Raw genomic sequence first — 22,560 nt, 5'->3', positions numbered from 1 at the left:
TAACCCCAACTCCACCATCAAGGATTCCTGTCACAGTTAATCCCTTAGTAGTGATTGGTATAGTCGCATTAGATTCATCACCCTCAAAGTATTGTCCCAACTTGTTAACAGGTATTTCTATAACAAGGTTCTCATCTAGGTTCGGTTGTGGATCTATGTATTCCTCCTCTATTGGAATCTCCCCAGCTCCATCCATCTGTGCAAATTGTGGTAGCCCAAACTTCAAATATTCTCCATTGAGGAAGGCTCGAAGGGCTGAGACTAGCTCGGGGTCTTTATATAGTTTGGACATGATGGTGGTTCTAACTTCTGAAGACATGAAATCCATCAATTTGGCAATGTTTAACGACACTTTTTGGCCTTGAGTCCCTTGACGTGGGGAAGATGGGATCTCGATTTCTTCGATAGGATTAGGTAGTCCCTCTGTAAACATTCGTTCCATCAAGAAGTGAGTACGCCCACTTTCCCATGACTTTAAGTCACTTTCTTCTTGGATGACACTAGGTATGTCCAAGGGTCTATGGACTTGGTGAGGTTGTTGTTGCATAGGGAACACGGTGTCTGTAATCTGGATCTTCCTAGGTGCTGGTTCTAGATCCCTTTGGGTATCTTCTACCAAACTCCTTAATTGCTTGACTCGCTCAATCTCCTCTGTAGGGTTTGGGTGAGTTCCTATCTTCTTTTTGGATCCTGGCCATTGTGGCTCATGAAGATCTTCCTTGTTGGTTTCTATGTTAGTGGTCGTTTTGGTCTTCATGGTTTCACCTGAATCAGAAACTTCTTCAGCGTCGTTCATATATACGGGGTCATCACCAGTCCCTATGTTGGTCTTTGAATTGGGGTCTGACTTCGCTGATTTTTGCGATCTCTTTCTTCGTGTTTTCTTCTTTTTCTGAGAATGGGCAATTGATGCCGTGTCTCTTTCCTCAAGAATATAATTTTGTTTTTGGAGCATCGATCGTGTGAGTATGTTTACTGGTACCACGGGTGCACTTGGTGATGGCTCCTCGGTAACTTCAATCAAGTTTAATGGCGTGATCTTCGGTGCATTTGGATTATTTGGACATTGGGCAATCAAATGATCTATGCCACATCGATTACACATGAGTATCGGCATTGTAGACGTGCTCGCTTGATTGGTTTGCATTAGTGTGGCGTTCTTTTGTAGCCTAATAGGACACTCGGCTACACGATGTGGACCTCCACACTCATAGCATTGAAGAGGTGGTCTCTTAGCAGCGTAATTGATATTTTTGTTAGTAAATAAGACGTAGCTAAATAGATTTTTGAGTAGATTACTTAATGGAGAAAGATAGATTTCACACACAAGAGATTATAGAGTAGAGAGAGAGAGAGAGAGAGAGAGAGAGAGAGAGAGAGAGAGTACACACGATATACCTGGTTCACCCAATGTGGGCTACGTTTACGGGAAAGCAGCCACTCAATGGCTTTAGCACTTCAAAAGAAGAATTAGTTTACAAAGGGATTAAACCCTTAATAGAGCTCCCGCCTTGCTTCACTCTCACCACCTCACACTCACCTTGTTGCATCAACTTCACACTATGAAATGTGTGTAGAAATGGCCTCCTTTTATAGTCCAAAAGAGCTGTCCTCTCTTATGAGAGGCAGCCATGTGTAGCCGCCCTTGTGCGAATAAGTCCAAATCAGACCCTCCAATCCGCCCATGTGTGGCCGCCCTTGAGAAGACAAGTCCGCTTTTGAATTCGGCCATCGGCCACCGGCCATTGACTTCCGACCACAGGCCACTGGCCATTGACTACCGGCCACCGGCCAACTGACCGGTTGTTTTCCGACCACTTTCCGGCCGCCGTCCGGCCATAATATTCCGGCGAAAAGGAATATTCCGGCGAGGGAAAAAAAAAGTCTCGGGGGCCTTCGCACCCGAGGCCCCTAAAGTTGCCCCTGATTCTTGTCCGTGAAAATTTTGGTTTCCGGTGAGTGATTTTCCTTCACGCACGATGGCTTCTCCTCATAATGGGGGCCTTACAAATGTGCGCTTTTACCACAGAAAATTACAAGGGTAAATCAGGCTCCATACTTAACAATCTCCCACTTGGAGACTGATCTCCAAACCAAACCTGTGACTGCTTTCCATTCTAGCTTTTTATCCTTGAATGCCAATTGAAGATGAGCAAAAGCTCAACTTCTCCTTGGTGACCACCTTTGTAAACATGTCTGCAGGATTTTCACTTGTATGCACCTTTCCTAGCTTTAGTTGTCCCTCTTCCAAAAGAGTGCGTATGAAGTGATATCTTACCTCAATGTGCTTTGTCCTTGAATGAAAGGCTGAGTTCTTCGCAAGATGGATAGAGCTTTGGCTATCATTGTACAAGACACAATTGTCTTGTTTGAATCCAAGCTCTTCTAAGAATCTATGAAGCCACAAAATTTCTTTGCTTGCCTCCGTCATTGCTACATACTCTGCTTCCGTGGTAGAAAGTGGAACCACTTTCTGCAGCTTTGAAGCCCAGCTTACTGCTGCGCCTCCAACTGTGAACACATAGCCAGTAGTGCTCCTTTGAGTATCTTTGTCACCTGCCATATCTGCATCAGCATACCCTTTTAGAAAAATATCAGTTCCTCCAAAATACAAAGTCTTTGTTGTTGTGCCTTTTAGATACCTAAGTATCCACTTCACAACTTGTCAATTCTCTTTACCTGGGTTGTCCATGAACCTACTCACAACTCCCACTGCATGTGCAATGTCTGGCCTTGTCCAGACCATAGCATACATTAGAGAACCTACCGCTGCAGCATATGGAACTTTAGACATATAGGCTATCTCCTCTTGTGTCTTTGGACACATATCCTTTGTTAGTTTAGTAAAGTGACCAGCCAAAGGTGTAGAAACTGGTTTTGCATTTTGCATTGCAAACCTTTCTAGTACCTTCTTGATGTAATCTTCTTGAGATAGCTTTATTGTCTTCTTCGTCCTGTCCTTTGATTTTTTCATACCAAGTATCCTCTTTGCAACACCTAAATCTTTCATTGAAAAAGATTTAGACAGTTCCTCTTTTAGGTCTTTGATGTCCTGCATGTTAGCACTTGCAATCAACATGTCATCAACATACAACATTAGGATGATAAATTTCCCATCTCCCAAATTCTTCGTGTAGACGCAGTGATCCGAGTTGCATCTTGTGAATCCATGATCCAACATCCATCGATCAAACTTCAAGTACCATTGTCTTCATGATTGCTTTAAACCATACAAGCTCTTCTTTAATCTGCAAACCATTTTCTCCTTACCTTTTACTTCATACCCCTTTGGTTGAAGCATGTAGATTTCCTCCTCTAAGTCACCGTGAGGGAATGCCGTATTTACATCCATTTGCTCGAGATTTAGATCATGAGTAGCCACAAGGCTTAAAACAAGCCTAATTGAGTTCATTTTTACAACAGGAGAAAATATTTCATTGAAGTCAATACCTTTCTTTTGAGAAAACCCTTTTACCACAAGCCTAGACTTATACCTTTTCTTCCCACCTTCTTCTTCCTTCACCTTGTACACCCATTTGTTTTGAAGTGCCCGCTTACCTTTAGGCAACTCAACCAATTCCCATGTTTGGTTGCGATGTAGTGAGTCCATCTCCACTTGCATGCTCTTCGTCCATTATTCTTTGGATTCATGTTGCATAGCTTCTTCGTATGATTCCGGCTCTCTAGAATCTGAGATCAAGAGATGGTTGAAGGAAGGAAAAAACCTTTTTGGAGGTCTACTTGATCTTGTAGATCTTCGGGGAATAGGTTGAGGCTCCTCATTTGGTTGACGTTGTTGCACATTGTCACCGTTTGCAGTCCTTGAGTCTTCCCCGTCCTCAAGCTCCATGTACTCATCACCTGTTTCTTTTGTTTGATTTCTGTCCAAGTAATTTTTGTACATATTTTGTTCGTTAAAAATTACATCCCTACTTCTTAAGATTTTACCATCTTCAGGATTCCATAGGCGATACCCAAAGTCACCTTCTCCATAGCCAATGAAGAAACACTTTTTAGACTTTGCATCTAGCTTTGATCTTAGGCTTCTATCTATGTGCATGAAAACTTCACACCCAAACACTTTGAGAAATGCATAATTCACCGGTTTACCTGTCCATGCCTCTTCTGGAACTCCCCCATCCAATGCCGTTGAGGGTGACCGATTGATTAAGTACACAGACGTACTTACAGCTTTCGCCCAAAGCTCAAGCGGTAGGCCTGCATGTAGCCGCATGCTTCGTGCTCGCTCCATGATTGTCCTGTTCATCCTTTCTGAAATACCATTTTGCTGAGGTGTCCTTGGGGTTGTCCTTTGCCTCCGAATGCCATTGCTAGCACAAAAGCTTTCAAAAGCTTGGCTGCAATATTCACCTCCATTGTCGGATCTGAAGCATTTAACCTTGGTACCTGTTTCATTATCCACAAAGGCTTTCCACCTTTGAAATATGGAAAATACATCGGATTTATTTTTCATGACATAAACCCATGTTTTTCTAGTCGCATCGTCTATGAATGTTACATAGTACAATGAGCCACCAAGTGATGGTGTACTTGCAGGACCCCAAACATCAAAATGAACCAACTCAAGTTTTTTATTTTTTCTTTCATTTCCTGATTTTTGAAATTTTACCCTCTTTTGTTTACCATAAACACAATCTTCACAGAACTCTAAGTCCACTTCTTTCAAACCTGGTAGAAGCTTCTTTGTTTGAAGGATTTGCATTCCTTTGGCCCTCATATGCCCAAGCCGGTAATGCCACACTGCACTGTCAACTTCTGTAGTTGCTGCACAAGCTGAAGGTTGCGTGCTAACAGTACACAAGTAAAGTGTACCGACCTTTTCTCCCTTGGCAACCACCAAAGATCCCTTTGAGATCTTCCACCGTTTGTTTCCGAATGCAATGTTGTGACCTTCATCGTCCAATTGTCCTGTAGAGATAAATTTTTTGCGAAGAGAAGGAACATACCTAACATCTTTAAGCTTCCATTCATTTCCGTTAGTAGTTTTGACAGAAACTGTATCTTTGCCGACAATCTCACAAGCTTCATCATCTCCCAAGTATACATACCCAAAATTACCTTTGGTGTAGTCTTGGAAATGTTGCTTGTGTGGTGTCGCATGGAATGAAGCCCCAGAATCTACTATCTAGGAATTAGACACATTGTCTAATGAGAGAATTAGAGCATCTTGCTCTACTTTACCTGCCACATTGGCCTCCGATGTTGGCCTGTTGTCTTGAGACTCTGTCTCCTTCTTCTTCTTGGACCAGCAATCCTTCTTGACGTGGCCCTTCTTGCCGCAGTTCCAACATTCAAGAACTGACTTTGTGCGTGACTTGCTCCGCCTTGAGCGATCACGACCCTTTTGGTTTTTGAACCTCTCCTTAGGCCTTCCTCTTGTTTCCACTGACAGTGCAGCACTTGATGATTCTTCTGTGATTCTCCTTCGTATTTCCTTGCTTAGGAGAACACTCACAACATCATCAAACTTAAGAGTATTTGTGCCAAAAATAGAATTACTTACAGGCATCACAAGGCTGTCCCAACTATCCGGTAGAGATGATAGTATAAGGAGAGCTCGCACTTCATCATCGAAATTGATTTTCACCGATCGAAGTTGACTTATGTTTGTGTTAAAGTCATTTAGGTGTTTTGCAACTGAACCATTCTCTGCCATCTTTAGATTGAACAAGCGCTTCATAAGAAATACCTTATTGGATGCCGATGGTTTCTCGTAGAAGTCGTCAAGTGACTTCATCAAGTCCTCCGTGGTCTTCATCTCTGAAACATTGAAGGCCACTGTTGATGCCAAGCTTAACCGGATTGTTCCCAGTGCCTTTCGATCAAGGACAATCCATGCTTCATCTGCCATTGTTGCGGGCTTCTTCGCAAGACCGCCTAGTGGCAAATAGAGGTCCTTCTGGTAGAGATAGTCTTCAATCTGCATCTTCCAATGTTGGTAGTTTTTTCCGTTGAACTTCTCAATCTTGAGCTTCCCTTCCTCCGCCATACCTCCCACTCAATTCAAGGAATCCTTTCCTTGAGATAAATTAGCTACGAGCAAACCTTGCTCTCATACCAGTTGTTAGGAAATAAGACGTAGCTAAATAAATTTTTGAGTAGATTACTTAATGGAGAGAGATAGATTTCACACACAAGAGATTATAGAGTAGAGAGAGAGAGAGAGAGAGAGAGAGAGAGAGTACACACGATATACCTGGTTCACCCAATGTGGGCTACGTCCACAGGAAAGCAGCCACTCAATGGCTTTAGCACTTCAAAAGAAGAAGTAGTTTACAAAGGGATTAAACCCTTAATAGAGCTCCCGCCTTGCTTCACTCTCATCACCTCACACTCACCTTGTTGCATTAACTTCACACTATGAAATGTGTGTAGAAATGGCCTCCTTTTATAGGCCAAAAGAGCTCCCCTCTCTTATGAGAGGCAGCCATGTGTAGCCGCCCTTGTGCGAATAAGTCCAAATCGGACCCTCCAATCCGCCCATGTGTGGCCGCCCTTGAGAAGACAAGTCTGCTTTTGAATTCGGCCACCGGCCACCAGCCATTGACTTCCGACCACAGGCCACCGGCCATTGACTACTGGCCACCGACCAACCGACCCGTTGTTTTCCGACCACTTTCCGGCCGCCGTCCGGCCAAAGGTGTAGAAACTGGTTTTTCATTTTGCATTGCAAACCTTTCTAGTACCTTCTTGATGTAATCTTCTTGAGATAGCTTTATTGTCTTCTTCGTCTTGTCCTTTGATATTTTCATACCAAGTATCCTCTTTGCAGCACCTAAATCTTTCATTGAAACAGATTTAGACAGTTCCTCTTTTAGGTCTTTCATGTCCTGCATGTTAGCACTTGCAATCAACATGTCATCAACATACAACATTAGGATGATAAATTTCCCATCTCCCAAATTCTTCGTGTAGACGCAGTGATCCGAGTTGCATCTTGTGAATCCATGATCCAACATCCATCGATCAAACTTCAAGTACCATTGTCTTGATGCTTGCTTTAAACCATACAAGCTCTTCTTTAATCTGCAAACCATTTTCTCCTTACCTTTTACTTCATACCCCTTTGGTTGAAGCATGTAGATTTCCTCCTCTAAGTCACCGTGAGGGAATGCCGTATTTACATCCATTTGCTCGAGATTTAGATCATGAGCAGCCACAAGGCTTAAGACAAGCCTAATTGAGTTCATTTTTACAACAGGAAAAAATATTTCATTGAAGTCAATACCTTTCTTTTGAGAAAACCCTTTTACCACAAGCTTAGACTTGTACCTTTTCTTCCCACCTTCTTCTTCCTTCACCTTGTACGCCCATTTGTTTTGAAGTGCCCGCTTACCTTTAGGCAACTCAACCAATTCCCATGTTTGGTTGCGATGTTTGGCCCCTGATTCTTGTCCGTAAAAATTTTCGTTTTCGGTGAGTGATTTTCCTGCACGCACGATGGCTTCTCCTCATAATGGGGGCCTTACAAATGTGCGCTTTTACCACAGAAAATTACAAGGGTAAATCAGGCTCCATACTTAACAATTTTGGCCTCTTGTCACAAGAGCAGCTACTTGATATACAGGTTTGACTTGTCCCCAATAGTCCTCCATGTAGTATTGTGGACTTTCTTCAAGCACATCCATCCCATAGGCGATATTAGGATCTATATCTTCCTCATAGCCTTCCAAACAAGAAATAGATGACTCACAACCCACTTGATTCACAGAAGTGATTCTCGGATGTGGTGGTTGCGGTCCTAGCACTGGAGGTGGTAAGGGTGTTGTTTGAACAACATTTTGGGCCCTAGGGACCATGTGTTGTGCTGTTTGTTCAAGAGGTGGGGCCGGCATCAAGGCGGGCACTCGAGGTGTGTCTGTCCATGCTAAGGTTGGTCTATTGGCCATCGCACGCTTAAATACTATGAAATCCTTAGCTTGATGACCATACCTCCCACATGCATTGCAGTTCCCATTTAATTTTACTCTAAAAGTAGGGCATTCACTGGTGCTATGCGGTCCATAGCATACTGAGCACCATTGCTGCTCCCTTCTTGGATACATATGATTGTTTTGCAGAGCATGATTGTCTCTAAGACTCTCTTGAATAGCCTTGGTGAGATCTGCTAAAGTCATCTCAGATATCTTTGGCTCCTTAGCAATAGGCTTTAGGGTCATTGGCTGATGCCCCGATGCTTGTGAGCTAATAGATTTAGTCTCAACGGACACTCTTTCTCCTTGAATCATTAAACTATCCTCCAATTGGATCGCATTGGTGGTGACTGCTTCCCAAGTGGTGATACCTCTAATGACTAGGCCATTGTAGATACTCATGTCGTAATCTCCTAATGAATCTGTCAAGCAATTGGTTATTGTTGAAGCGCTCATTTGGATTACAACGAGAATTCAAATGCTTCAAGCAAATTATAAAGTCTCTCACTGACTCTCCTTCCTCTCGTTGGGCTTTCTGGAGCTGAGAGGCTACACCCCAAAGCACTCCCTCTCGTATGTATTCCTTTAACAACAGTCTCCTAAGAGTAGGGTAAATCGTTTTTTCTTCCACCCTTAGGGTTCTATACCAATCCCCAGCCTTTCCACTTAAGGTTAGGCTTAGGGCATTGCTCTTATGCAGGTCATTGTGTTCTCCTAGAGAATCACATATTTGTTCAAACACTTCGATATGCTTTCTCACATCCCCGTCTCCACTAAATTTTTGTGTGAGCTTGGTTATTTGTACTGCCTTACTTCTAGGCTCTCTATCAGGCGTGTTACGCATATTCTCAGCAATAGATCGACCAATAGCTTGAGCAAATGTTGCCAAGTCACCTAAGTGAGCAGGCACCGTGGGTGAAGGCGCTCTAGAGACTACATGTGGAGTAGGTATTGGCATTGGACTTGGCGCATAGGAAGCCCTTGGGTTCCACGTTGGGCACGATGTTGTGCCATGTGGTGGTCCATAGTTCATATGAGTGGCCCTAGGCATAGCAGACGTCGGATGTGACACGCTAATGCTAGCCGGTATAGTCCCATGGAAATAAGAACTTGTGTATTGTGGTTGTGGAGCATAGGTAGTTGAAACAATGGGAGGGGTAGGGACTACAGGAGTGTGAGCCATAGGTGCATACGATTGGTACACACTTGTAGGTACTGTTGCAGGCATTGAGCTACCATGTAGTGGTGCTTTACTAACAAATAATGAGGTCCATGGCGTGTTTCTTGGCATGCCCATGATTGGGGTAGGCATGGTAGCCGTGGTGTCGTCAAGGGACAGATGAGCTAGACTTGGAAAAGTAAAGCTATCACTTGTGGGCTCAGATTGCATTGAGACCCCTGGCGAAACAACATATGGGGGATCGATGGGACTCACTGGGGGAGTCTCCATTTGTGATAGAGTGGGTTGTTTCCCTTTGCCCGTGTCTAAAAATAGCATAGGACCCGTCGAAGGTATGTTTATTCCTCGATTTGGCCTCTCGGACTGGATAATCCTATGGATGACATTGCAGATCATGTGTTGTTGTTCCTATAGACTAGTGGCACTAGATGTGGATTGTACAACTTCTAACCAACCCACATGGTATGTTTAGCCCATGTATAGGTCGGTCAAAGTCTCCGTGTGTAGGTCATATTCCCAATTTTCATTGAGAAATACCCCATCCAAACTTGGTGTACTAGAGGGTTGCCGTGAGGTGGATGCACTGTTGCTTCCCGTGTTTTGACTTTTAGTCACCGCTACCTTAGAGGCGACTTTGGAAGGTGGTAGCTCGGTAGGGTCCTCATTAAATGAGGTAGGTAGAATGTCCACGTGGACACTCTGAGGGAGTGTGGGGTCTACAGGAGATGTGAATGGTGATTCTACTTCCCCACCCCCTTCGTTTACTTCACTAGCCGTAGGTTCAGAGCGCGTAGCTCTACTAAAAGTTTCCATCAAACGACTAAAAACACTAGTTCCAGGTTGTTGGGCCCAGCTAGGCACAATTTCATTTGTTCCCCCGGGGCTTTGTGTAAGATGCTCTTCCATAATATCGTAGTCAGAGGAAGAGTCGCTAGCCGCTATATTTGGGTCTTCGGTTGCACTACCTTGGGTCCCCGCCGAGGGCGTAAACCCTAGTGTAGTAGGATAGTGAGTACCCCGTAAATCGAAGCACTAGCTAGTTGTTCGGACTCTAGCACACGACCAGAGCGTAGATACATGTGCTTTAGGACTTGCTTTGTTTTGTGGGTGTTTTACACCCCGTTTTCTACTTGATTTTTTCTTGTTTTTGATGTTTTTTTAATGTTTGATTTTTTCTTATTGAAGTGTGTGATAGCTTGAAACGACCGTATCACTTAAAGGGACGCTGTGTGCTTTACAACACAATTTTCGGGCATCTGACGTTCCGTTGGTCCTCAAAAATCAATTTTTAGCTACGTGTGAAGCTAAAATTCGTTTTTTTAAAAGGCGACTGAGGCCTAGGCCTAAGCGTGAGCTTGGGCTTGGGTCTATGAGATATTCCCGATCCCGGTTCTACCTTTAGAATTTTTTAAATTTTTTAAATTATTTTTTTATTTTTTAAAATAAAGGATAAGGCCGCCGCGGCCTGCTCGAGAGCACACACACACTCTCTACCTACTTCTAACTAATACACCTACTCTTACACACTAACACACTCTATTAACTCTCACTAATCTACTTCCTACTTATTGTACACAGAAAACTAACTACCTTAATACACAGAACCTTTGAAAACTCCATTAATAAAAAAAACACACAGTATAACACCAAATCCCTCTTCTCAACACACACACACTCCTTCCTTACCTTTCCTACGATAGAAATTGCACCACTTAGAAGCACAGAGTGCTACTCGAGCTTCATGTATGGCATTCCCCGGCAGCGGCGCCAAAAATGTGTGCGTATGTCGCACGTGTCAATGCAATGAACTTGCGGATACACCGTGTGCGAGCCACAAATGGCTCCAAGCACACAACAAGCCTAAACTAGTAAGCTCAAAGAAGGCGACGGTGTGTCACTCACCGCTCTACGCTTGCTTCGTGGAGGATTCCTCGCCGCGAAGAAGAAGGAGACGCCGCTACGCCGCGCTCAACCGCCTCACCGCCGCCGTGCCGCCGCAATGCTCAATCGCACTCTCTCTCTCTCACACACACACACACACACACACACACACACATACACACACACACAAGGAGGTGAAGAAGAAGAAGATGGAGATGGAGATGGAGCAAGAGCACTCTTCTATTGCACAAATAAGAGAATGAGTGAATTTTAGGTTTAGTTGACTTTTATATGAGCTCGCCCCATTCACACTTGGGCGCCCATGCTTAGCCAACTAATCCCTTGAATGTTCCAGTTAGAGTGCGCCTCTCATCGGCGATCACTTTTACCCTTTTCCTATTGGACCGACAAGCCTGGTGCCTGACTCTACCAAATAAATAATACAATGTCCGCCGTAGGGTCGAACGTTCGTCGTAGGTGATAGGGTGTCCGTGAGCCGTGAGGGTTAACACCCAACAACCTGGAACTAGTGTTTTTAGCCGTTTGATTGAAACTTTTAGTAGAGCTACGCGCTCGGAACCTACGGCTAGTGAAGTAAATGAAGGGGGTGGGGAAGTAGAATCACCATTCACATCTCCTTTAGACCCCACACTCCCTCAGAGTGTCCATGTGGACATTCTACCTACCTCATTTAATGAGGACCCTACCGAGCTACCACCTTCCAAAGTCGCCTCTAAGGTAGCGGTGACTAAAAGTCAAAACACGGGAAGCAACAGTGCATCCACCTCACGGCAACCCTCTAGTACACCAAGTTTGGATGGGGTATTTCTCAATGAAAATTGGGAATATGACCTACACATGGAGACTTTGACCGACCTATACATGGGCTACACATACCATGTGGGTTGGTTAGAAGTTGTACAATCCACATCTAGTGCCACTAGTCTATAGGAACAACAACACATGATCTGCAATGTCATCCATAGGATTATCCAGTCCGAGAGGCCAAATCGAGGAATAAACATACCTTCGACGGGTCCTATGCTATTTTTAGACACGAGCAAAGGGAAACAACCCACTCTATCACAAATGGAGACTCCCCCAGTGAGTCCCATCGATCCCCCATATGTTGTTTCGCCAGGGGTCTCAATGCAATCTGAGCCCACAAGTGATAGCTTTACTTTTCCAAGTCTAGCTCATCTGTCCCTTGACGACACCATGGCTACCATGCCTACCCCAATCATGGGCATGCCAAGAAACACGCCATGGACCTCATTATTTGTTAGTAAAGCACCACTACATGGTAGCTCAATGCCTGCAACAGTACCTACAAGTGTGTACCAATCGTATGCACCTATGGCTCACACTCCTGTAGTCCCTACCCCTCCCATTGTTTCAACTACCTATGCTCCACAACCACAATACACAAGTTCTTATTTCCATGGGACTATCCGGCTAGCATTAGCGTGTCACATCCGACGTCTGCTATGCCTAGGGCCACTCATATGAACTATGGACCACCACATGGCACAACATCGTGCCCAACGTGGAACCCAAGGGCTTCCTATGCGCCAAGTCCAATGCCAATACCTACTCCACATGTAGTCTCTAGAGCGCCTTCACCCACGGTGCCTGCTCACTTAGGTGACTTGGCAACATTTGCTCAAGCTATTGGTCGATCTATTGCTGAGAATATGCGTAACACGCCTGATAGAGAGCCTAGAAGTAAGGCAGTACAAATAGCCAAGCTCACACAAAAATTTAGTGGAGACGGGGATGTGAGAAAGCATATCGAAGTGTTTGAACAAATATGTGATTCTCTAGGAGAACACAATGACCTGCATAAGAGCAATGCTCTAAGCCTAACCTTAAGTGGAAAGGCTGGGGATTGGTATAGAACCCTAAGGGTGGAAGAAAAAACGATTTACCCTACTCTTAGGAGACTATTGTTAAAGGAATACATACGAGAGGGAGTGCTTTGGGGTGTAGCCTCTCAGCTTCAGAAAGCCCAACGAGGAAGGAGAGTCAGTGAGAGACTTTATAAGTCGCTTGAAGCATTTGAATTCTCGTTGTAATCCAAATGAGCGCTTCAACAATAACCAATTGCTTGATAGATTCATTAGGGGATTACGACATGAGGATATCTACAATGGCCTAGTCATTAGAGGTATCACCACTTGGGAAGCAGTCACCACCAATGCGATCCAATTGGAGGATAATTTAATGATTCAAGGAGAAAGAATGTCTGTTGAGCCTAAATCTATTAGCTCGCAAGCATCAAGGCATCAACCAATGACCCTAAAGCCTATTGCTAAGGAGCCAAAGATATTTGAGATGACTTTAGCAGATCTCACCAAGGCTATTCAAGAGAGTCTTAGAGACAATTGTGCTCCGCAAAACAATCATATGTATCCAAGAAGGGAGCAACAATGGTGCTCAGTATGCTATGGACCGCATAGTACCAGTGAATGCCCTACTTTTAGAGTAAAATTCAATGGGAATTGCAATGCATGTGGAAGGTATGGTCATCAAGCTAAGGATTGCATAGTATTTAAGCGCGTGATGGCCAATAGACCAACCTTAGCATGGACAGACACACCTCGAGTACCTGCATTGATGCCGGTCCCACCTCTTGAACAAACAGCACAATACATGGTCCCTAGGGCCCAAAATGTTGTTTAAACAACACCCTTACCACCTCCAGTGCTAGGACCGCAACCACCACACCCGAGAATCACTTCTGTGAATCAAGTGGGTTGTGAGTTATCTATTTCTTGTTTGGAAGGCTATGAGAAAGATATAGATTCTAATATCGACTATGGGATGGATGTGCTTGAAGAAAGTCCACAATACTACATGGAGGACTATTGGGGACAATTCAAACCTGTATATCAAGTAGCTGCTCTTGCGGCAAGAGGCCAAAATATCAATTACACCGCTAAGGGACCACCTCTTCAATGCTATGACTGTGAAGGTCCACATCGTGTAGCCGAGTTTCCTATTAGGCTACAAAAGAACGCCACTCTAATGCAAACCAATCAAGCGAGCACGTCTACAATGCCGATACTCATGTGTAATCGATGTGGCATAGATCATTTGATTGCCCAATGTCCAAATAATCCAAATGCACCGAAGATCACGCCATTAGACTTGATTGAAGTTACCGAGGAGCCATCACCAAGTACACCCGTGGTACCAGTAAACGTACTCACACGATCGATGCTCCAAAAACAAAATTATATTCTTGAGTAAAGAGACACGGCATCAATTGCCCAATCTCAGAAAAAGAAGAAAACACGAAGAAAGAGATCGCAAAAAGCAGTGAAGTCAGACCCCAGTTCAAAGACCAACATAGGGACTGGTGATGACCCCGTATATATGAACGACGCTGAAGAAGATTCTAATTCAGGTGAAACCATGGAGACCAAAACGACCACTAACATAGAAACCAACAAGGAAGATGTTCATGAGCCACAATCGCCAGGATCCAAAAAGAAGATAGGAACTTACCCAAACCCTACAGAGGAGATTGAGCGAGTCAAGCAATTAAGGAGTTTGGTAGAAGATACCCAAAGGGATCTAGAACCAGCACCTAGGAAGATCCAGATTACAGACACTGTGTTCCCTACGCAACAACAACCTCACCAAGTCCATAGACCCTTGGACATACCTAGTGTCATCCAAGAAGAAAGTGACTTAAAGTCATGGGAAAGTGGGCGTACTCACTTCTTGATGGAAAGAATGTTTACAGAGGGACTACATGATCCTATCGAAGAAATGGAGATCCCATCTTCCCCACGTCAAATCTTCCCCACGTCAAGGGACTCAAGGCCAAAAGGTGCCGTTAAACATTGCCAAATTGATGGATTTCATGTCTTCAGAAGTTAGAACCACCATCATGTCCAAACTATATAAAGACCCCGAGCTAGTCTCAGCTCTTCGAGCCTTCCTCAATGGAGAACTGAAGTTTGGGCTACCACAATTTGCACAGATGGATGGAGCTGGGGAGATGCCAATAGAGGAGGAACACTTAGATCCACAACCCAACCTAGATGAGAACCTTGTGATAGAAATACCTGTTAACAAGTTGGGACAATACTTTGAGGGTGATGAATCCAATGCGACTATACCAATCACTACTAAGGGATTAACTATGACAGGAATCCCTGATGGTGGAGTTGGGGTTAGCATTGTGACTAAAAATTGATGGGAAACTATGGGAAGACCTCACCTTGCGACCACAACCATAGTAGTGAAGATGGCCAATGGGTCTATTGTTAAACCTATTGGGATGCTAGAAGATCTCAAGATCAAGGTCTTTGGACATAAAATAAGAGTTACCTTCATTGTTATGGATTTCTCCAAGCACACTATGGCATCTGAGATGATCTTAGGACGTCCTTTCATGAGGGAAGCAAAAATGGTGCATGACTGGTCTAAAAACCATGTCTACTTGCAGTTCCAAGATTCTGTCATTCGAGTGGATCTTGTGACGGGTCGAGCACATCCTCTAGGAAACAGGTTTATAATCGATCATAGATCTGACACCACAGTTCACTCGGCCCCATTGCAATATCGTTACACGTGTAAAGCGGACACTGATGTTGGGGAAGATTCTCCTTATATGGATGCACTACCTGGGATGACTGAGTCGGACAATGTGGATTTGGGTCCACCTAGCAGCAACCAGTTGGGGAAATAGGGGGACAACCTGGGTAACACCTGAGGGGGATGAAATACCACCACTTGTACCCTTAAACATGCTAGAAGCAATGCATATAGCTTTTGATGATCTACAAGATGAAAGTTTGACTGGCAGTGAAACCAGTAGCGCCTCACAAGACTATAGTCCACACGATTTGGGGTCAGAATCATCAGTTGAAATTGACTCTGAGGATGAAGAATCTGAGTTAAATCTTAGTGCAAAGGTGGGGACAAACCATTCAGGGCCTAGTGGTAACCTAGATGATAATCTATCCAAGGGAGCAGAAGACACAAGTAGTGATCCATCTAGTGAGTCTTCACTAGAAATCGACCGTAATCGAGAATTAAACAAGAAGAGTAAGAGATATAAGAGGCGATGATATTGAGCAAATGTGCGTGCTAGAATAAATGAAAAGAAATCTATCGCAGAATGGCTTAATTATATAGGGGCATGTGATTCTCATCGAAAGTTGGTAGATAACTGGGGTGAATATCTTCAAAGCGTTATGTGGTGTAGTCCACAACCCATTGACATCGCACAACTAGAGGCTACAGAGAAGCCAAAGTTGAGCCATACCGTAAGGAGACGACAAAATCGAGAGTTAGCTCAACAACAAAAGGAATCAAAAGTTAAATCACAGTCCACAGAACAACAGGACCCCACAGACTTACACCCTGCACCTGAACATTTCAAATCCTATACCACAGAGGAACGTAAGGTTGTGTATACAAAGGCTCAAAGAAAACCTATCGATGGGAGCAATGGAGTCTATGATGGTCCAGCGATAGTTAAGGAAATAGAGTTAGCAGACCCAGGAGAAGAGTCTAAACCTGTTTTAATTGCCCAAGATTTGACCGAGATTGAGGAGTGTGTACTTAAAGAACTTCTCAAGGAATTCAGGGATATATTTGCCTGGACTTATCATGATATGAAAGGTGTTCCACCTTCTGTGGTGCAGCACACAATCCCCATGAATAACATGGCTAAACCAGTTCAACAACGACCCTACCCAATGAATCCTATATATGCAAAGATCGTTCAAGAAGAGATTGAAAAGCTTGTGGAATGCGGATTCATATACCCTATTGAGCACTCAAAATGGGTGTCTCCAATAGTGATTGTGCCAAAAAAGAATGGGAAACTCATTGTGCGTGGATCTCAAGAACGTCAATGCCGCCACTAGGAGGGACCATTACCCCTTGCCATATTCAGAACACGTGCTTGAAAGAGTTGCAGGGAAGGAAGCTTATAGCTTTTTGGATGGGTACTTTGGCTACAATCAAATCACAATTGCGCTGGAGGACCAAGCTAAAACAGCCTTTATAACCGAATTTGGAGTGTTCGCATTTTGTGTTATGGCTTTTGGCTTAACCAATGCCCCGGCTACCTTTCAAAGATTAATAAACACTGCTTTTAGAGAATATTTGAGGGAGTTTTGTGAAGCTTTCTTAAATGACCTTTGTGTTTATTCCTCTTGGAAAGAACATCTATCATGATTACGAAAAGTGTTTGAGAAGTGTAGATTGTATCACATCTCCTTAAACCCTTTCAAATACCAATTTTGGGTTAAACATGGAGTCATTTTCGGGCGTATAGTGTCCAAAAATGGGATTTCCACAGATGAGAGCAAAATTAAAGCCATTGCAGAATTGCCACCACCTACAAACTATAAAGGAGTTCAAAGGTTCATGGGCCATGTTGGTTATTATCGACGGTTTATTTTAAACTTTACCGAGATAGCTCGTCCTTTGTACAAGCTTCTTATTGAGTTCCAATGGACTACGAAGTGTGACCATGCTTATGAGTCATTAAAAAGGACCTTGACTAGCGCTCCTATTCTACGAGAGCTCGATTGGAATGTAATTTTTCATGTGCATATTGATGCATCGAACTTTGTTATTGGGTGTGTTCTAGCTCAACCAGGAGAACATAAACTGGACTACCTCATTAGCTTTGCAAGTCGTCAGTTGAATGATGCCGAAAGAAACTACACCACTACAAAGCGAGAAGGTTTAGGTATGATTTATGCAGTGAAGAAATTTCGCTACTACCTTCTGCCCAACAAGTTTGTGTTCTATGTTGATCATCAAGCCTTGTTGTATCTAGTAAATAAACCTTGTTCCACGGGAAGAATTACAAGATGGTTGTTAATTCTCCTTGAGTTTGATTTTACCATTGTGGTGAGACCTGGTAAAAGACATTTCACGGCTGAACATTTGTCTCGTATACCCAATTGTGAAGCCCCTACTGGAGTCGATGATGAGTTGCCTGATACTTCTCCATTCCTAGTCGAAACCATACCTGAATGGAGTGAGAAGATTGTGAACTTTCTAGTTAATGGTTTTCCACCCAAAGAGCTTCGTAAGGACATAGCTCGAAAACTGTTAAAAGAATGTGAACCTTACTCTCTCATTGCAGGAACTCTCTACAGACTAGGGAAGGATGATATTCTTAGATGTTGTGCCTGTGAGGATGAGTATTTATACATACTGCAAGAAGCCCACATGGGTATAGCCGGAGGACATTTCTCAGGGGAACTAACAGCTAGAAAGGTGTTGCAATCAGGCTATTGGTGGCCAACCTTATTTAAGGATGCATCACTTTGTGCAAAAGGATGTGATGAATGCCAACTTTACAAGATCACACAACAAAAGGATAGGATGCCCTTACATCCTGCTAAAGTGACTCAACCATTTGAAAAATGGGGTTTAGACTTTGTAGGCCCAATTAGTCCGGCAGCTCTTAGCACTCAATCTCGATATATTATCGTTGCCACTGACTATGTGACAAAGTGGGCGGAAGCCAGGGCGACACGTAAGGCCGATGCAAGGTCAACTGCCATGTTTCTCTTTGAGAACATTGTTACAAGATTTGGTTGTCCCTTTGAGATTGTGAGTGACAATGGTACTCATTTTATAAATCGAGTAATAAAAGAACTCACTACCAACTTTATGATAGCTCACCATAAATCCACACCTTATTATCCACAAGCAAATGGCCAAGCTGAGAGCACCAATAAGACCTTAATCTCTATCTTAACCAAAACGGTGGAAGGTCATCGCACAGATTGGGATTTAAAGCTTACATCAGCTCTATGGGCTTATCGTACTGCGTATAAAGTTGCCATTAACTGCACACCATTCAAGATGGTGTATGGCCAAGAAGCGGTTATGCCATAGGAGTTTGTCGTTCCTAGTCTTCAAGTAGCTTCTCAAGAAGGTTGGGATGGTAACCCCTTAGTTGAGCGATTATATATCCTTGAAAGGCTAGATGAAGACAGGCAATTAGCTGTGCAAAATGCACTTGTGGAGAAAGATAGGAGGAAGAAATGGTTTGATCGTCATCTAAAGAACAAAGATATCAATGTTGGTGATAAAGTCCTTATGTATGGAGTGCGTAACGAAAAGAAAAAGTTGAAATATGCGGGAAAAGGACCATATAGCGTATGTGAGATCACCCCACAAGGAACCATTCGTGTGGAGACTCTTGATGGAGTTGAAACCATTGGATTACTCAATGGGAGCAAATTTAAAAGATACTATGATCCTTTAAGCCAAGAGGAGTTGCATGCCATCCATACAAAAAAGGCAGCCAAGGCACAAATAGAATTGAAGAAGATACAAGCTCAAGCTGAGGCTAAGGAGCGACAAGAACGTATAAGACGAAAACGAGAGGCTAACCTTGGAGTCACACATGCATTCCACGTTGAAATCGACGAGGATTGGTTGGACTCTGACACACCTCTACGATACCCTATTAGGCTACTTAGCACCTATGGAAAAGTGCTATATAACGCCTTATTGGACATGGGTGCTAAATATAATCTGCTATCATATGGGGTGTGGTGTCAGTTAGGGAAGCCACCTCTATCTGAGAGTATTATCCAAGTCAAGGGTGTCAACAAGAAAAAAACTACGGTTTTTGGAATCTGGCACACTTTTGTCAATTATGACAATGGGGTTGTAGCTCAAGACTTTTTGGTCATGCCTGTTGGAACTATGGAGGGTAATATAAACCTAGGACGCACGTGGATGATAGCCACCAAATGCACTATTGATTGGGGGACTGGGGGTGTCACAACGCAAAAACCAACTCAAGCCATAGTCCCTGAGATATTGCCTAAGGAAATAAAACCCAAGACATTGCATGTCCAAGAGGTTGAACCATACGTCCCCATAGCCCAACTCTCTAGAGCTTCAACTGATGTAGTTGAAAGAAAGCTTGAGACACACAAGAACCATCCTAATATAACAAAGAAAACATACAAGTGGGTCCCTAAAGCTTCTTTAGTAACCATGGCTAATGCTAAAAAACAGAAGCCTCGTAAGAAACGTCCCCCTCACTCCAAGAAATGTAAAGAAACATTGCTTTGGATTCCTAAACGACTATTGGAAGCCCAAGGATACTATGAAGGAAATGATCAAATTTGGGTGCCCAAACGTAAATTGTACTCTGTCACCGGGCCCATGTGAGCTCAATCCTGTGGCTCCAAAACAAATTGAAGATCGTGGAAAGGAAAAAATCACATAATGCGTCACACCTGCTCCAGAGCTAGTTTGGGTACCAAAGAAAGAACGATTTGTTCCACCTAGCTCAGGAACAGGGAAATCAAATAAAGCTTCTTGCTCTTCATGTAGTTCCTATATGGAAATAGAAGCTTCGATACAACCTCCACCTACCATTGTACATATCCATACAAGCAAGAAAGAGTTTACACCTCCCGTTGTAAGTTCACCACCTACAACGATGTTGCAAATAAAATCATGGGAGAGTACCTTACCACCCTTGCAACTAGATGAAACGCATAGAGCGGTCAAAAACTATTGGTGGTTAAAGCCTTCACCTATAACAACTTGGAACAACTGGTTTCAAAGGGTGACAACATCATTTCAAACAGTATGATCTACCCAAGGAAGGGGGGAGTGTTTGTTGACATCCATCATTCATTTGCTTCCCTCTCAACCTTTCTCCCTGACCTCTTAATCTCCAATCTTAGGGAATGTATATATAAAGCCTTATACTAAAAAAAACAAGATAAAAAAGTAAAAGAGCAAGAGCGACTAGCAACGAGAGAGCACCCTATCAGATCCTACACATAATTCTAAATTCACCATGTCACATCAAGCAACACACAAAAACAACTCATGTTTTAAAGACCTAACCAAATCTATTTGTATTCTCAGAGATGGCTAGTTCACCAGAGGCATGCGCTTCTATTTTTTATGAAAGGTACCCTTTTTCTTTTTCTCAAGTGTTTCACATCTACTACCCTGTACTTTCTTGCGAATGGGATTTGGTAGAGAGACTTGCACGTGAGCGAAATTTTGAGGAGTTAGAATGGCTGATACGTCTATGGATAACTAGTGATCCCTACCCAGTAGCGAATGTTTCTCCGGTGGCACATGCTTATTCTTTTGCACAGGATGAGTATCCACGCATCGCGAGGTTCTTGATTAACACGCTTGCGCAAGAGGATGATGAAGAAGAAATAATAGAGACCAAGGAAGACTATGGCCGACTATGGCCTCACGAAAAATGATTTCGTTTATCTAGATGATGAGGATATAGGCCTAGATGATTTCGTTTATCTAGATGATGAGGATAGAGGCCTAGCCTTAGGGTGGCCACCTGGTTTATATATTATCCTCTTTCCTTGATTCTAAAAGGGATGACAGATAGGTAGGTTAGGGGTCTGGATTGTGTTTTGAGTTTGTTTTCTAGGAGTTTTAATTTTTTCACACTGACATGCCTCCTAGAGGTATAGTGCTTTTTTTTTGGACGTGTTAAATAGGACTTATATGGATCTCCATCCACATGGATGAGAACATCTACTTCGACGAAATGAGCAACTCCATACCTCCAGGTGTACTACTTTCCATGATTCATGTTGGTGGATATGTATAATTGCTAATAATGATTTTTCATGGTTTGTTTGAGTGCAATAGTTATGTTTGTTATCTGCCATTATAGATGTATAAATTTGTCTTTGCTTAAGTTGATGGAACTAGAGTTTAATCTTATGGATGAGCCTTGAGATTAGGAGACTGTGACTTTAGGTTAACTCATTTACTTGACCACTAGGCTTAGCTGATAAAATTATCTGAGTATTTGAGACCTTAGGAATGTTTAAGGCATAGAGAAGCTAGCTCACTTAAACAACAAAAACACTAGTGAGAATACAAAGGAAATGGAAGCAAAAAACATAAGTGCCACAAATGAAAAATCTAATGCTGGAAGAGAAATCCTGGCTTGATTTTGTACTTCACTCACATGTATCATCTATGGTACTAGAGCCCTAGAGGTTCCCAGTGTGGGCGCTTTTCCTTGAGAAGCAAAAAGCCCCGGACATACAAAATAAGCACACACGTCAAATGATTGTGAACCAAAGTAAAAAAGAGAAAAAGAAAAAAATAAATGACATTTAAAAGACTTCCATCGAGCTTACGGTTAACATTTCAAGCTTTTGTTTGCAGTTGTGAGAGCTAGTTGGCTAATCAAAGCTGAAAAGCACAATTAGGGAATCTTGCATTTAGATAATCTTCTTAGCTTAGCTAGTACTAGAGTAGTTGTTTTAACCTTAGTCATAGCTAACTAATTGATAGACTCACCCATAAGCCCAAAACTCTTGATTAATTAATTTACTCAAAGTGCGATTTTCTTGTCCTTAATGGCAGTCTAACATTTCATAAATCTTGCATTTACTCATTTCCACATGTACTTTACATTCCCCTCATGATTTATGGAAATATAATTCCGCTTGCTGAAACAGTGACTTTGCCTTGCAGATTCAAATCCAGATGCTCTACAACATGGACATAACAAGCTTCAACTCAATAGCTTCCGAGGACGGAATCTACATC

The sequence above is a fragment of the Adiantum capillus-veneris genome, chromosome 4 (genome assembly GCF_014529385.1).
Source record: "Adiantum capillus-veneris isolate H3 chromosome 4, ASM1452938v2, whole genome shotgun sequence".
NCBI lineage: Eukaryota > Viridiplantae > Streptophyta > Polypodiopsida > Polypodiales > Pteridaceae > Adiantum > Adiantum capillus-veneris.
This window is presented reverse-complemented; position numbering follows the sequence as displayed.